This window comes from Bactrocera latifrons, unplaced genomic scaffold (assembly GCF_001853355.1).
Source record: "Bactrocera latifrons isolate USDA-ARS-PBARC rearing strain unplaced genomic scaffold, ASM185335v1 scaffold_143, whole genome shotgun sequence".
Lineage (NCBI taxonomy): Eukaryota > Metazoa > Arthropoda > Insecta > Diptera > Tephritidae > Bactrocera > Bactrocera latifrons.
In genome coordinates, this window is record NW_017534886.1 from 137,294 (window position 1) to 155,953 (window position 18,660).

The window sequence follows — 18,660 nt, forward strand, 5'->3', positions numbered from 1 at the left end:
ACCATTTTGGTCGACCACTTTTGGCCAATTTCCCGCTAGAGACATTATTCCATCAGTGCAAAACAAAATTTCCTGAACGGAAGCGAGCGAACTGATACAGCATTGTCTCCGTAAACTTCACAAATTTCATTGGTGGCCTGCGTGGCATTCTTCCCTTTTTATAGAAAACTTTCAAATTTCTACATGAACAGCTTAAAATCTCACCTTTCCAACAATATATAGTATGACACAATGTGATTAGTAGCATTGGAGATATACGACTGCAACGACACTGACAAAATATGAAAATACTCGAAATTTAACATTGAATGCTTCCGATATTACTTAAAAGGAATATCAAGAAAAAATTCGGAAAARCAAGCGAAAACATTAAACATTCAAGGTATTAGTGACTCCCTGAATCTGGCGAAAAAACCAATTCCATGCAATAAAATGGAATGTACCGATTTCCCGAAAAAAAAAAATGGTTTTAGCAATTTATTTATGAAAAGACTGACGACTACAAGAAAGTAGAATGCTAGTAAATTGCACTAGCTAGTATTCTATATAATCGCATTTATATTATAATATATTACTCGCGCTTATTGTATTCGCTGGTAACGCCAATGGCCAATTGTTTTTACGACTACATTACGAGTATAATGTTCGACGAGCGAATACGTATTTAAGTGGCCCTGAATACATTCGTACTTACTATAGTACATATGTACTATATGTACATGCGTTTTTTGATTGCTTGCAAATTTTATTAACGCACATGTTGCACGCAATTCGTGTGTCGCCACAAGGGAACAATAAATACTTACATAAGTTTATAGAGTGCTTTGTTGCAGAACTCAGGCAAGTTGGCGTGTCAACGCACGTGACCAGCAGAGGTAAGCTACGTATTTTAACTGTATTATGACTGCTGCTGTGTTTTCAGAAATTATGCAAAATGATATTTCTATAATCGTAACAAGTGCAGTGCTGTTATTTTGCTTTATTTCAGGCAATAGATTGAGAAATATGTTTAGTGAAAAGTATTTTTATTAATTTCCACTTATTTTGTTCTTTTCCACCCTTGTTTCTTCAAAAGTGTATGAACGTGTTAGAATATATTTTAATTTACGCAACCTAAAAATATCATAGATATAATCTAAATGTGGTGCTTATCGATTTTCTGAGCGCTTTATAATACTACATGTACATCTGAATGTATGATTCTGTATTTTGTGATATTTTTGTATATAATATATATTAGGGTTGGTTAAAAAATAAAATTATTTTTTTCCCGCTTGACTTTATGGAAAATAAGTTCTTAGACATCTCTCCGAAAGTTTCTTAAAATCTTCTTCTTCGTTTCTTCTTTTCGCAATGTGGCGCGAATTGGAGATTCCAAGCGAAGCAAGGTCACTCTCCACCTTGTCTTTCCAACGGAGTTGATGTCTTCCTTCTTCGCTGAACCATGTAAATGTCGTCGTAAGATCGACTCATCAGATGTCATTGTCCATGCCTCTGCACCAGATAGCAGGACGGAAGTATTCTGCGTTATATTTTGAGGCTTTCATTGTTAATGCTGTTAATACTAGTTTCAAGATAGGCGAAATTATCTACGATTTCGAAGTTATGACTGTCAACAGTGACTTGGCAGCAAAGTCCCGAATGCAATGACTATTTGTTAGATGACATTAGATACATATAGTATATCGTCTTGCCCTTGTCCACTACCAGACTAATTTGGTTCCCTTCTCTGTTCAACCTGGAGAAAGCAGGCAACAACGGCGCAGTTCTACACTCTTGTAGAAGATGGAAAATTCTCTGTTCAGCTCTGCAGCTCGAATTTTGTTCTCCCAGACTGAAGACGCTTTAAAATCGTCGAAGAAGTGCAGAATGTGTCGATCTTTCTTTCAGTTGTTGATTTTCCAGGCCTTAAGCTATACTGATAAGGTTTAATCTGTTTATTGACGGTGGGCTTTAATCTTTCACACAGTTCACACAACCATCGGAACAAATCAATGTATTTTATTCAAAATAGACTCCTTCTGCTTCCATACAGCTTTTTGCACGGTCCAAAAGCATGTCGAACGAGAGTTTCAGCTCATTGACCGGCATGACCGCCAGTATACTGCTGCAAGCCTTTTGAATCTATACGTCTGCATAACGCTTTCCTTTCATAGGCAAATGCATTTATCCGAAAAGAAAATAGTCGTACGGTGCCATATCAGGTGAATACGGGTATTGGTTAATTGTTAAAATGTGATTTTTGGTAAAATAATCGTCCTTCGAATTTTGGATTCTGCGCAATTTTTGGTCGTCAATCAATTTGTGCGGAACAAACCGTGCACACGCCCAAATGTTCGGTCAAAATGCTCCTAAATCGATGTTTTAGAGATGATCAATAACATTACCATGAATTGGAAGGATGATTTCGGCTGATGCGTGATGAATTCAGGCACAGTTTCGATGGAATTTCCGATGATCACAAATTTTGATTGGCCCACATGTTGACCGTCATTTATGTCCTCACGACCACTTTGAAAACGTTGAAACCACTCGTGCACTCTGCTACGGGATAGGCAATCATCGCTATAAACTTGTTTCATCAATTGAAACGTTGCGCTAAAAGTTTTACCAATTTTAAAACAAAATTGAATGTTGGCTCTTTGTTCGATGCTCATTTTCGTACCGATAACACAAACATACTGACACTTAAAACACAATAAATTCACTTCCAATCAATGGAATGTTATGAAAATCTCACTGGACAATCGGCAAAGATAGCAGATTCTAACACACCAGTCGACATATAAATGGCGCTATCAGGGGGCGCTAGATTCAAAAATTCTTGTTTACTTTGGAAAGTTCCTTGTATGTACATGTCATATTTGACTCAAAATAGTCTCGGCGAATATTTTTCTTTACTTTTATTAATTTCTTCCCACACAGCATTTTTATGAAGTTTGAGAATAGGAAAAGTCGCTGGAAGCCGGATCCATAAAATCGTTTTCTTAAGACAGTAATTCGGGATTTTTCTATCCTTTTCATTGTTTTTAGATCCGGTTCAAGGTAATGACTGTGAGTTCAGCCGGCATCTGCTTTGCACAGAGTTTTCACAGCCTCAAATAATCTCGATCTAGACCATTTTATGGCTGTCTAAAAGTATTTTGTAACTTTTTTAATGTTTTTGTTTTTAACAGGACTCCATTCATTCATTCTTCTAACTATACTGAAACTATACAAGGTGCACGTATAACAGAGCTCTAACAAATGGTGGCTTTGTATGAAATAAAGTTCGGTGAACATTGATCAAGCTAGTTATTAACATCAACAGATTTTTTCTATAAAAATTTGGCATTATTTACGAACGTACTTTCTTTACAATATCAAAAGGTACATACGTCACTCATGTCATAAAACAACTGTTCGAGACCTCAATCAATGTGTATCTTCAACTCTASAGATAATAGCTGAAAGTACAAAAGAGTTCGCACAGTTTGACGTTTCTGCTTTGTTAAAAATAACTTAACAAAATTCTAATAATGCTGTAATTCGAACTCAATTGCCTATTCACGCATCTTTAAAAGATTACTCTGCGAATGAAGTTTAAAGCCGTGAAAGATTGATTGCCGTTGTACTTAAATTTTCCAACTAAAATTGGTTGCGGAATCGTACTCAAAAATTGTGCGGTCTTTTGCAGCTGAAACAATCACTTATGTATGTATAGGTGCTAGTGTGCATGCAAATAATGTGGCATATATGGTATTCTCGCCTTTATTTGGTGTATGTGGCATGTGGTTTGCGGTAAATGGTTTTGCGGCTAATGGCCTGTAGCACAGGTGAGCAAAATAAGTTCATAGACAAATGCCGGCATACACACGCTAATAATAGTACGTGTGCATGCGTATGTGTGTTTTACATAAGATACTCAAAATTTGCACTGAAGTGCCGTTCAAAATTTTAGCATTTGCTATTAGCATATTTATATTTTCTTGTAGATATATGCATGTATGTACATATACGAGTATACAAACTTCAATGGCCAAAGTATATTAAAACACTATATACATATATATATATATGTATAAAAACCAAATTATCTATTTATTATTAACATACGTATTTGTTTTATTTTCTTTGTATAAAGAGGCTCAAAAGGCAAAAGTCGAGCTGACAATATACTAGTTTTTTAACAAGGGATGGGGAGAAGTGGTTTTGTTTCAGAATTGTTTATATAACACTTTTACAAAAAAAAATTTTTTTCAATGCCATATCACTAGGAATACTAGATATCTTAAAACATATATGCAGGTCTTATTTATCATATTATGATTTTTTTAATAATTTCAGTCAAAAATCAAATGGTGAATATCCTCGACAACAAAAGGTATAGTACTGATAGTCTTCTTCTTATTTATTCGCATAGACACCGCTTACACAGTTATGGCCGAGTTTACTACAGCGCGCCAGTCGTTTCTTCTTTTCGCTACGTGGCGCCAATTGGCGACTCCAAACGAAGTCAGGTCCTTCTCTACCTGGTCTTTCCAATGGCGTGGAGGTGGAGGTCTTTCTCTTCCTTTGCTTTCCCCGGCGCATCGCATTAACGATGATTGCTCTCAGAGCTGGAGTTTCCATTCGAATTATATGACGTAGCCGCTGTGTCTTAATCCCCTGAACTATGTTAATGTCGTCTGGTGAATATCTCGTACAGTTCATAGTTCTATCAACATAAAGCTTCCGCAGTACCTCCCTCTTGAAAAGTGGCAAGAATTATTCTACGTTGGATTTCGAAACTGTGCATTGTTGTTGCTGTTAATACTGGTTCCACGATATATGAAATTATCTATGACTTCGAAATTATGTCTGTCAACATGGACGGGGGGGTCTAGTCGCCAGTGCGACGACTGTTTGCTTCGCTTCCTTATCCATTCTGGAAAAAGCAGAACTATGGACGCGGTTGCTGATGGCAATGATAAGGGATGGTGTCTTCTCTATTTAGTTCTCCAGCTTGTATTATTTTCGAAATCGAAAGGGAATCAACTTGTCGGAAACCTTGYTTGGTATCGAACGGCTCGGYAAGGTCCTTCCCGATTCTGACGGTGCTTTGTTTATTGTAAAGCAATATTACTGTTCGTTATTCAACGTCCAGATCACGGTTSGGTTAGGTTTGGCTATACTAACTGGCTGTCTTACCATACATAGYCCTACATATTTTTTGTATTTCTAGATGGAGGTTCAGTCTAATACAATCTGAAGTTTTCCCCATAACAAGGTTTTTGTGAAGCTTAATAGAKTGTTGATATTCAATTYTGTTATTTCATCTAGTTMTTTGAACTGCGATCTCTTCTTGCCTACTTTCCTCCACTTTCAACATGTGTYATTGTTAATACTGTCCATACGGCGTTSATCTATTGACAGATTCAGCTTGTCCTTAAGACATTCATATCTCACAATAAACCGCCTGTCAGCCGTTTCGGAAATTTCATTGTATATTGTTTTAGTCAGACGGAGGACATTGTTGCCAATCTCAAAAGCTATTTCCTATCAAATGTGGGAATGACTTTAAAGTCTAACTGATGAGTAATCGTAAAAGTAAAAACGAATTCAAGTTAAATTTTGTGAAGATATCAAATAGAAAAGCTTTCCATACAGGGCTTAATTYCGAATGTTTAGGATGTATGGGAGCTATGTGCTATAGTGGTTAGATATAATCGGTTCCGACAAACGAGTAGCTGTTTTGGGTGATAGGAAATTGTACAAAATTTCAGATCGATACYTCTAAAATTGGAGAACTAGTTCGCATAAACAGATTCAGACACACAGACGGACATGGCTAGTTACTATATACTTAGTGGCAAATTTAAAACATTCTGTTCAGGGTTACTRTATAAAGTTCTACTTTACGTGGAGRTCTCTCAGTCCACATCAGATGAATTGCCTCATAGGCATAGGTAAAGCAACTGTTTACTTTGCACTAGAGCATGAGGGCTGGCACGTTTTCAGGTAATAATGTCCATGTAAACGGCAGTATGGAAATTTATAAAGGTGCCAACTGGTGCCCATTTCTATGTACATATATTTACGTACATGTAATAAACAAAGTGTGCAAACTAGCTTTTCCACATATAGTAAGTACAACATATAATTGCAACTCACTCAACCTTACTTAGTCCTTGGCCGTTTTTTTGTTTTCATTTCCTTTTAGACTCCCATAATCCTTTAAGTATTGATTATTTTCTACAAATACAAGCATAAAGTACCATACATAGTAAGACAATGTAATGTGGCAGCGCTAACATGTAAAATAGCTAAAACAACGATAAACCGGCTGAGAGTAGCAATCTCTGCCATTGTAGCAACATTTTAACTTTATTCTGTTTCCACCACTTTTTCGCTGTCTCAATTCGTGTTCGCGTATATAAAGTTCGTTCTGCGGCACCAGTGCACGCTATCGCCGGGCACCATGTGGCACAGGTGAATGAAGTCAAGTAATAGTTAGCCACCGAGTTTGCTGAAGTTTTCGCTGTCGTGCCACATAGCGTGCACCACACAGTTAATGCGCAAATTATCCAATGCTGCCATATTGCAGCAATACAAATTACTGTTGGGAAATTGTTTTCAGCAGGAAGACAGGACCCAATTTCCGTACATTGATACATTGATATGTACGCGCTTATAAATAATATTGAGTATGTGAATTGAGTAAGTTTTAATTAAATTTTCAGAAATTACCATAATTATTTTCAGTTATATTATATAAAAAAAAAAAAAAAAATTATATTAAAATGCTTTTATTTTTACCCAAATATATCATAATATTTATTGGTTTKAAAGGTTTGCTTTAGAGAAATATCATTAAATATTTAGATTGTATTATTTATGCCGTAGACACCGCTTACGCGGCTTAGACCCGAGTATACAACAGCCAGTCTTTCTTCCTTTTCGGTGTTTGGCGCTAACTGCAGATTCTAAGTGTAGTCAGATCCTTTTCTACCTGGTCCTTCCAACGAAATGAGTGTCCTCTGCTTCCTTTGGCGGGTACTGTGTCGAATACTCTCTGAGCTGGAGACGACGCAGCTGGTGAGGCCAATGAAATCAATATCATCGTGTTCTGCCAGCAGCTGTACACCCATATAGAAGATTGTACCTGCTCGATTAAGTTCTGCAGTTGGAATTATTTTCTCCAGCAGTGGATTGAAGAAGTCGCACGATAGGTAGTCGCTTCGTCTAAAACCTTGGTTAGTATCGAACGGCTGGAAAAGGTTCTTCCCGATCTTGACGGAGCTTTTGATATACGGCATGTGTCGATCCTTTTTTCACGGGTATTTTCCAAGGCTTGGCGCATGGTGAATAACTGGTCAGTTATTGATTTTCCTGGTCGAAAGTCGCACTGATAAGGTCCAATCAGTTTGTTAATGGTGATTTAATATTTCGTACGGTACGATCGATAAAACCTTATATGCGATTTTGASRAGGCTTATCCCACGTTATTTGACGCAGATTATGGGATTGGGCAGARCACACTTRAATTCAAATGGTTGGGCATGTTTTTGTCCGACCATATTCTACAAAGAAGTTGATGCATGCWCCTTATCAATTCTTCGTCGCCGTGTTTGAATAGCCAAAACTATCTTTAATAWTCTTTGGATGCAAAGTGTTCAGATTCAGATCGTAAGTCAAAGTATGAACAAATTTTGGTAGTTCTTCTTACATGGATTTGGTCAAATTATTATTGGAACAAAGTATATATTTTAACTATAACCAAACAAAAATTGCCAAAACTAAACCTTAAAGTGATCTATGGAATTATTGCTTGTTTCGGAAAAAATATACCATTAAGGTAAACGGCAGAAAGTGCGATTATCGTGGTACTTTTCATTATAACAAATTGCTATAAATACTGAAACTTCGGGTACATCATAGTCAGTCAACTTAAGATCCTAATAGCTGTTTATTTGAATGAATATTATCATCGTATGAGTTACTTCTAACTTTACCAAGAACCCTTGACTTCTCRCAGTCAGGCGCAAGCCTTGATTCAGTGCAAATGCTTTCTATCTAAGAGGAAAATATAGGTAGGTAGATAAGAATACTGCCACCCGGGGCTCAATTATAGTTGTTGCTGTGTTTGTTTTAAGGGTCATCCTGTAGCCATTAGAGTGATAAGGTTCAGCTAAGTTATCATCGGTTACCCAACGGTAGGGCCAGGATACATTCTGTTTCCACGTGGACGGACCACAGAGAGAGAGGTCCAAGATGTTTAGGGTTCGCTGAGTTTGCAAATAAGTAGTTAGAGTGATTTKTAGAGTCGTTGCATGCTGAACATATGTTTGGTATGTTGGGGTCGATTCTGGATAAGTAGAAGTTCAATCTGCAAGTGGCTCAATTATCGCTGAATGCGCCGTTTTGAGCGATCTGTTGTAGGATCTGTATAATCTTACTACCTCTTTTCATGGTTACGCCTAGATCATTTGGTGTTCTTAATGAAACTATTTACTCATATCTGTTAAGTCCTTTGATTTTTCGTTGCCGAAAATGTTCCCGGGGTCCAAATTATGAATAACTGGAATTCACCGGCCAATGAGCTTAAAGCTTTCCTTCAATTGTTGACTGTACTGAAAATAATCTGTGTCGTCAACAATGCCGGCAAAGTTGTCCGGCTGTCTGTGTATATGGTTACTTTCTATAGCCAMCATACCTAGAGCTTCCGTTTGTAAGATGGTTTCTGAGTTTAGAAGACGGACAGAGAGACATGTCGATATCATTGGAGTAGACAATCGCACCTACTTCTTAGACCATTTGCACCCGTTGGTATACATAGATAGATAGATGTCGTAATGTCACACCYTTGCCTACTATACTCTTCTACATTTAGGTCTAAAGGGTATCCAAACACGAAAGTGACTATTGAAATCTATCCTTGGAATCATATAGGATGATTTACTTAAATTTAACTGGTTCATGATGACGTTACCGATAAAATGATGGTCAAATATGTAAAATTGACAAGCACATTGTCTACGAAACTATTTTGGACTTGCTTTCCCCACAATTAAAAAAAAACTGGTTCTACGGCACTGTAATTAATCCGGTCTATTTAGACCGGTAAGTAAGGCGATCCTTTTGATTACTCTATTAATCGTTCGCGTTAAATGAAAACTAAACGAGCTAAGAATTAATAAATAATTATTGGAAACTTAGGAAATAAAAAATTTGAAATTGTTATTTGCTATCGTAGTGGGCCTTCTTACAAAACTAAAGTTGCAAGTAACAAAGAAGCTAAAGCCAGGTGGCGCTGGCGGTGGTTGCGGCCATTAGCCTTTTGTGCCGTGCTTTTTGTTTACTGCTTGTAAATATTGCTGTTGCACACTTTCTTAAGTGCCTTTGCACAAACGCCACGATATTGTGTTGTAAGGATCTAGTAGCAGGCAATCAAAGTAGCTGTGAATTATACTACTAGTACTAGTTTCGAATTAGAAACTCCTTGCGGAAATTCAACTAGACAGAAAAACAGCAGACTCACATAATTTATAAAACAGTTTTCTATTKTTAAAATGGTTTGCATTGGGTATGTTCTGATTAAAGTCTGACAATTGTTGCAGGACATTAACACTGAGCATCTATTGCGATTAGCCGGTTTTGTAATATGGAGCGTGAATCTCCGCAGCACCTGYTTCTATATTCCGTTTCAACCAGCAAAAAGCAGAAATAGGGCACTAGAGTTACAAGCAGAGGACATATCGCCCCATTGCACCTAGAAAAACCCTTGAATATATACACATAAAGTATGCTATAAGGTGTTTAGTCTATGTGTTGTTTACCGAGTTGACTGCCCTYGTCTGGAGAAAAAATCCGGGTCCGACTGTCAATGGTGAGTCATACGAGGCATGCATTGCTTACCGACTTGACGGTCTTTGAGCGGGTAAAAAATACGGGTCTGTTGCGATTACGTAGACCCGTCTGTCGTGGGAACGGGTGAGTCATACGTCGCATATATTGCTTACCTTAATAGTTCATCTATTCTTTTCTATGGCAAACAGATAATCATCTGATTTCAACCGTGTTGAGGTCTATACTAGTTTTAAAGTAATGTTTAAGTAGTTGGTTTAACTGCCGGGCATGTGTATACTTTTGTACCAAGTGTAAGCCTTTTCTGGCGTCAAGTGTTTTTGTTATTATAGTGCTACGCGTTGCATTGGAGCGCTCACCGTAACTGCAACATCAAGATAAAATATTTGTACATAAGCAGATATATATGCATGCATACAGCTGATGTATCCTGAAGTGCGAAAAGCTTCCACTAAGCTGGCAAGTGCCAATGTCCTTTTCCATTTTGACGCGCTAACAACTGCGTTCGTTGAGCTATTGCTCCTTCGGCTTTCTTCAACGTTGTTATGGCTTTTATTTTTGCCTCGTTTTACTATTTTTCCACTTTTTACGAGTCTTTGTAATCTTGGAATATTCACACCAAAATAAATTGTTGCAACTGTGCAAACTATTTGCATTTGTTCAGCATGCAATATGCAACTTGAGACTTGGCTACAATAGCAAGAACATCCCAAAACAATCAGTCGATTTTCGTAACAAAGAATGCAAGATAGCAACGTTGACAGCACTTTACCTATCATCAGCCGCATCCTCAAGCACCCTGGAAGCGCTGAAGTGGCAATACGAGTGACGCACTTGAATTCAAATGAATGTGTACAACGCACAAACACACATATGCACATCCATACTTACAGTACAAAGGTATTGCGGGCATATATTGATTGTGTGCATGCAACATCTGCGGTAGCACGAATAATGGGGTGGTTTTGTTGCTATTTGCAGCCATTTCCATTCAACAACGTCAATAGAAGTGCATGAATATTTGGCTGGCGGAGAGTTGTTGGTGGAACTATTGGTTGAATGCAATTTAAATGTCTACACTCCACTTGCTAGTCGAAGTGGCTTTTTTAGCCAAGGAATTTTTAATTTTTCTCTAGTAACAACAAGTATATGTACATTTCGTATGGCATCACAGCTGCTTTAGAATATAAATAGCGTTGTAGTAAAAATAAATCGGTAATATCCTCAATACTTCGTTGAAAATTGTGGACTGAATAACAAATCATATTYGTGGCAAGTTGATTGAAATTTGAGCGAAACTTCCCCTTAGTTGGTTGCAATCCAAGCCAAGCGCAAATCTAAAAATTCTTTGMTAAACCCTTCGTTCCAACGAAGGTAGTGATTTAATACATAAATCTTACATAATATCGAAATATGCCACACAAAAACGGGAGAGAGTTAACAGTTGACTTAATATATGGATAACGAGATTCCCTACTTTTTAAGGAAAAACACAGAAATTTCAAATCATTCGAAAGAAAATTCTTTGGCATTTATTTTTTAAAGATTATCTCTTTCAAATGTTGGCCGTCTCAAATGGTCCATCCGTTGAGTCCAATTTTTGATGACTGAAGCMTTTTGACTAGTAACGTGTGGCAAATGGCGCCGTCTTGGTGAAACCAAATATTGCCGAGATTACGAGCTTAAATTTTAGGCCTCAAATAATCGGTTATTATGGTGCGATAACTGTTATGTTCTCACCACCGTAATTATACCCTTGTAACACGCAGAAGGAAGCGTCGGAGACCCTATAAAGTGTATATATAAAAGAGCAGTATGTTGAGCTGAGTCGATTTAGCCATGTCCGTCTGTCTGCCTGTRTATATACAAACTAATCCCTCAGTTTTTAAGATATCGTTTTGAAATTTTGCAAACGTCATTTTCTCTTCAAGAGAGCTGCTCATTTGTATAGCATATAGCTGCCATACTGATCGGAATCAAGTTCTTGTTTGGAAAACTTTCACATTTTACAAGATATAATAACGAAATTTGGTACAATACTATAGCAACAATGTAATCTACGAAGAAATTGTTCAGATCGGTTACCTATAGCATATAGCTGCCATACAAAATGAACAATCGGAATCAAATGCTTGCATGGGAAACTTCCTARTTTSACCATATATCTTGACGAAATTTGGTATGCGTTATTGTTCATAGAAATATTATAATATCGGAAGAAATTCTTCAGATCGGCTCACCATAGCATATAGTAGCTGCTATACAAACTGAACGATCGGAATCCAGGAGATGGATGGAAAACTTTCGCATTTGACGTGGTATTTTCACGAAATTTGAATGGATTACTGCTTAAGGTAATAATATAACCTCCGAAAAAATTGTTCAGATCGGATTACTATAGCATATAGCTTTCATACGAACKGGAYACATATTTACTAAATGAAAYGTACCTGATGTTAACGTTTTTTCTSGTTTTTGAAAAAAYATGAACCGATGATTTTATGGGCTCACAAACCACATAAATCCTTGTCTTTTTCTGCATATGATGGCTGATCTTGAATAGCTTCAAGTTAATCTTCATCCCAAATGCGACAATCTTGCTTGTTTACATACCAGAAATGGGCCTCATCGCCGAAYGAAATTTTRACTCGAAAACGTCGGATCTTCTTGGARCTTTTCAAGAGCTCATAKAGCGAAGTGATAGTTTGCCTTAAGATCTCGACATAACATGCGCCAAGTCATTACATACGTCGGTCCGAGTTGCTGCGAACGGTGCCAAATCGGCTCTCCACGGCGTTCGTGTACACACTTAGCTACGGCTGTTATATTTTCTGCAATGCGTGCTGGACGTGGTATATTCGGTCTAATATTGTCCAATTATGAATGCTGGGTCTCAAGACTGGTGATGGTATTGCGAATAATAAGCTCAGTAGGCCGATTATGTTGACCATGAGTTGCGCGAAGCGCCATAAACACCTTCTATTTAAAATGAATTTTCTTAATAAAGTTGAACGATTTACAAACGTTGTTCAAGTGTAAGTCTTTTCAAAATGAAATGTCAAGCTTTTTTAGTCGAAGTGTACCATACGTCACCAGRAAGTTTTCGAATGTCAGCAATTTCTAGACTTTTTTGGCCTCCATTGAAGAGCAGCTCTGCAAACTTCATCAATATTTTTGCAGAGTGTATGTCTTCGTTAAACAAATCGGCTGTATTTTATAGTAGGAAGTTTGTTGGTTTTTTCCAGTWGATCTTGATTGGTGATGATCGAAGYCACCAGAATTTTTAAGATTTTTCGTAAACAYCAGTTTGCAAAAGCCTAGGATTGAATTCGCAACCGTATAAGAGTACTGTCTTCACGCTGGAGTTAAAAATTCGAAGTTTGGTGCTGACTGAAAAAGACTTAAGAACCAAATTATTTTTAGCTGAGCAAACGCACATGGCGGTGTGTTCATGCGATTGGTTCCAAAATGTCTTCAGTAGAATCTCAGTAGACCTTGTGGCGTTAATTTTGCTTTGCTATATACAGTGAATCGTAGAGATTCTGTGTCATTTTTGCCTGASGTGGATTTGGTTTCATAAACGCAAATTTTTCGATCAGCACAGTCGTTAATTTTATTTAGATTTCTCCGTGAGTCTGAATTTTTCTACAGTTAGAAAACTATGCCGTTCAATTTAGCCAGTTCTTCGAGCTCCAGGAAATTTAAAAGCACCCTGTGTTTGCTCAGTAACGCCTTTTTACGTATATCGTCCAAAACAATCAAGCGAGGACATAATACTTCTTCCATGTTGTTGGATAAATTGCGTCTAAAATTGTGAGCTTTGAAGGGGTTTATGAGGTTTTCTGGAATGCTTTAAGAAGTTCCAGATATTGTTAGAAGGAGATGTCTATAATACAAGTCATATAGATATACACAATATAATACAAGTATCTTTCGAAGTAACTATTTTGAATAAAAAAAACTAATTTTAAAGGCAAAACAATTTTGTTTTCAGTTTTCTATACAAATCTAATGTGAAACGATTTTTTTACTTCAAATTTGCTTCCAAATTCAGTATGAATGAATTGAAATCGGAAGCATTTCCGTTTCCTTTCAATCTTGATATAGCGACGGATAAACCACGGGAACAGTGCTATTATTTATCATTATTGTTAGATCTGTTCCTTGCTTTTTAGCTTATAGCACATAGCTTTATACAATATGCTATGTAGATACTATACAATTGTATATGTATTAGTAGATCAGTACATATTTATTATATGGTTGCACATGCACGCAAAAGTTCAACATGCAACATGGTCAAAGTGTCAGACAAACATTTTGATTTATGAATTCTAGTAACGCTTGTGAGTGTTTGTTAACTTGAGTTTACGTGAAACGAACGAAAGCAGAACAAGAATTAATATTAATTACTGACAAATATGGTGCAATTGGTTGGTACAATTCCATTTACAACCGGAAGATCTCTGGGTTGTATGAATAAATCATTGTGACCTTAGCGGGAAATGGACAGTTAGTGTGTTCAAATATATCATTTGATGGAGGTACGGAAATGTGGAAGGATACTATTAAAAGCATTTACTGGTACAAASCTTTTTGTGTATTTATGAAAATATGGTGAGATTTTGAGTATATTTAGTAATAAATAGGATTTTATAATTCAGTATTCAAACAACTAGTTTGGATGAGTATCTGCTACCCGAAAAAGAGACGTTTAGAGTTTTTTCAAACTTTGACTTTTGGGAGAAGATACATTTTTTCAACAAATGTTCTCTGCTTATTTAACTTTATTCCATTTAATTRTACCCTGAATAGGAGATATTAAATTTTCCCAACGACWTGTAAAAATATTTTKATACTCTYGCAACCAGTTGCCGCAGAGTTTTGTTCATCTAATAGTTSTACGTATCACCTAAAGCTAAGCKAGGTAGAAATAGAGTTATATATATAAATGAAATCCGGTTGACTGTCTGTCCGTGCGTGCAAGCTGTAACTTGAGTAAAAATTGAAATATCTCGATGGTATGTGGGTTTCTTAGTACAAAAAAGTTTCGCGTTCGTAGATGCGCGTAAGCGAACCACTAACAAGAGCCCCAACTAAGTACTAAATTAAGATATAAGTAAAGCTGTAATTTGGAACAGATGATCGCAGTAACAAGGGGCATTTGTGGGATAGAAATTTTTGAAAAAATGGGAGCTAACAAGTTTAATGCACATATCTGCTAAATCAAAAGATAACCCCTCTCACTCCCTATATAACGGTACTGTTAGAAACTACTAAATGCGTGATATTTCAATAACTAAATACGCGAGAACATTAAATTTTATCTCCGAGAGGGTAACGGAAGGCTTTATAGAAGTCCGAGTAAAAATTGGGAGATGGGCGTGGCACCGCCCACTTTTTGGTGAAACGCCATATCTCTGGACCTGACTGACCGATTTCGATAAAATTTAGTACGTGGCATTCTCCTATATCACAATTGGAAAATTAACGAAGTCGGTCAACAGCCACGCCTACTTTCCATACATCACAATTTCAAATTCCACTTGATTCTTTTAGTTTCCAGTACATAAATCAAGAATCAATTAAAAAAACGGGATAAAACTTTGCACAAATAATGTCTTCAACGTGTGGCACCTTATGACCAAAAATTTTTTAAATCCAACATAAAGTGGTCAAGCCCCTCGGTACCGAATATTTGGACCCTGGTAAAAATTTTTGACTTTTAATCGAAAATGTCGGTCAATGTGTGAAATAWATAATTGAAATTAAGGGATAATCCTTTTTTAATAATGGTTTGTCTGTACGTCAAAAATGTGTTAAATCGGACCAATACTTCCCTTAGCCCCCATATACTTCATATAAAGATTTTCGAACTTCTGGGTGACTTTGTACGGCCCATTTCTGGCTCAATGGGTATGTAAGTAAGCAAAATTTCTGCATTTGGGACGCAGAGCAATCTAAAGATATTCAAGAGTTGTTATCTATAAAAAACAACGGTTTGGTGAGGTCTGTGAGCCGGTGGAATCATTGGTTTACATTTCTTCAGAAATGATGCCAGTCAGAAATTAACCGTCAATAGCGACCATTATCACGCCATAATAACCGACATTTGAGCCCTGAAATTTGAGCTTGTAATCTTGGCGACATTTAGCTTCAACAATACGGCGCCACTTCCCAGACATCGACTCAATTAATGGATTTATTGACAGAACACTTCGGTGAGCAGATAATTTCACGTTTTGGGGCGTGTCGTATAAAGTCTAAAGTCTAAGTGGACAATCTCGCTTTGATTCAGTCCTTGGACCAAAACATCACGCGTGTCATTCGCCAGTTACCAGTCGAAATGCTCGAAGGAGTCATCGAAAATTGGACTCAATGATTGTAATATCTGCCACATAGCCACGGCCAACATTTGAGAGAGATAATATTCAAAAAATAAATTCCARAGAATGTTCTTTCGAATAATAATAAACATTTCCCRTTAAAGTTTATGTGTGTGTTCTGTGTTAAAAAAGTAGGGAAAATCGAAATGRATCACTTTTTAATAACTTTTTTAATAAACCACCCATTTCTTAAGTAGCAAAAAAAAACCTTCCATCTTTAGCTACGTTGAGTTGATATAATTACATTTCATACCAAAATGTCTGTAGAGTAAATCTCTTCATACATATTTAAACTCATACACATGCTACATATTCCCAAATCCAATAAACACCAAAGTTAGAAAGCAACAATATCACAAGTACAATTCACATTTGTGCCGCTAGAAGCGATGAAATAAGAATTCTGTTACATTTTCCACTAATGGGCGTGTAGGAGCCTGTGATATTAAAACTTTTTCTACAGAAAAATCCAAATTTGAAATATCGCCACAATGGTTGAATGATGGTTGTGGCTGTGTTGCGAGTTCTCAACAACCCACTCATATTGTTGGACTGCAGCTACGAGTTTATGAAAAATGAGTACAAATGTTTGCCAGTGTCGGGCCTCCTCATAGTCGTATTGAATATTCACACAACAGTTTTGTGTTTGTGAGCAATTGAAATATTTTTAATAATATGAATGAATGTGCATTTGCCAACAATAAAGTAGCCTACAGGCATACATATAGACTATATAGATTTGCGCTTCTATTTTACACCCAGTCATAATATGGGGAAGTCTTTAGTGTGCCTCGAGGCAATGCGTATGGGGTTAAAGAGTGTTTAGTGAGAATCCCTATCTACCGATATTTTAAAGTGTTAGAGAGTAGGAAATGAAGCCAAGTAAGGCCTAAAATAACTGTAAAACAGGAAAGAAATATTAACTTCGGCGGTACCGAGGAGCATTTATTATATCAACTAACGGGTGATCCAAGTAGAGGTACTTTTGTCAATATCCTTTTATTGACAGATCACGAGTTCCAAGAGAATTCGACGTGTTGGGGTAAGAGCAATCTGAAGAGCTTCCAGGACTGTCATTTCTTCCAAAAAAAAAAAAAAACAACGGTTTTGAGAGAACACTACTTTTGACTACCGATAATCTTCAGCTCACCTACTCTGTTTCCCGCCCTATGTACTGTTATCTTAATCAACTTGGTTCAGTCGCTTGTGCAAATATCAAGTTAAATATCAAGGATTACAACAACATATTTTTGCAYAGTAACAACAACGACAACACGGGAACACGATTTCTGTGGAATGTGCAAAAAAGGTTCTATGTGTAAATACTTTTGATCTCCTTTGTATATGTAGTTTATGGGTCTCCGATGTTTCTTTCTGGGTATTACAAATATCCCGTATGCATATTTTATTATTATAATATTTAATATACCCTGTTAATGGTAGCACCTTTTATATCGATCTAAATTAGCTACTTAAGTTGTAGTTAGTTCTCTCTCGAAGAACAAAGAACAAAGAACAAATTCTACAAGTCACTCATCATCCCCGTCCTACTATATGGTGCAAAGGCATGCGGTTCTGCAGAAGATTTTTTGTCCTTTGCGCTTTTCCAACGGCGAATATAGCATTCGATGGAACGATGAACTGTACGAGATATACGACGACAACAACATAGTCCAGCGAATTAAGAGACAGCGGCTTTGCTAGCTAAGTCATGTCGTCCGAATGGATGCAAAGACTCCAGCTCTGAGAGTATTCGACGCTGTACCCGCTGGGGGAAATATGGGAAGAGGAAGACCTCCATTTCGTTGGAAAGATATGGTGGAGAGGCTACACTTGAAATTGTGAATCGGTGATGGTTTAAGATTCCGTTATAAACTTTTGAGAGATGATATACTACACTAGTACCATATATGAATTCACAGCAGATATTCACGAGAACTGAACAGATTTGCGAATGCTAACTGGGTAGTTGTATATAAATACATACATATGTATTACATAGCTCTTGGTGTTGGTATGTTAAGTGAAAGAAGAGCGAGATACAAATATTGTACGCGCTGTATTAGACGGTGCATCAACGTCAAGTTTTCGTGTTGGGAAGCCTTGATTGTAATGGGTTGCCCCGCTTTAGACACTTAGTGGTTTTCTAGTGGCACCTTATGCATATTTTGCTTTTAGAACTATTTACACTAGTTTCGCGTTTCAGGCCTCAATCATACTATACACTAACGGACTGGGTGATTTCATATATGTATATTCATGTGGTGCATAAGTATTAAAATACCTACAAAGTGTAAATTTTAAGCTAAAATTTTGGTGTAAGCATTAAAAAGTGTATTTCCATTTATGTAGGAGCACTCTCAATAAAAAGCTATATCAACTCTGAAGAAGATTTGAGGTATAACATTCGAAATCAAGAATTAATTAGTGAATAATGGAAAAGGGGAAG

At 36.9% G+C, this 18,660-nt stretch overlaps 1 protein-coding gene across 4 annotated transcripts in view; it reads left to right on the plus strand.

Moving 5' to 3' along the window:
- The window catches only part of LOC108965647 (tight junction-associated protein 1), a 124,902-nt gene that overhangs the window by 40,488 nt on the left and 65,754 nt on the right, over nt 1–18,660 (plus strand). The gene's annotated exons all lie outside the window — the stretch shown is intronic.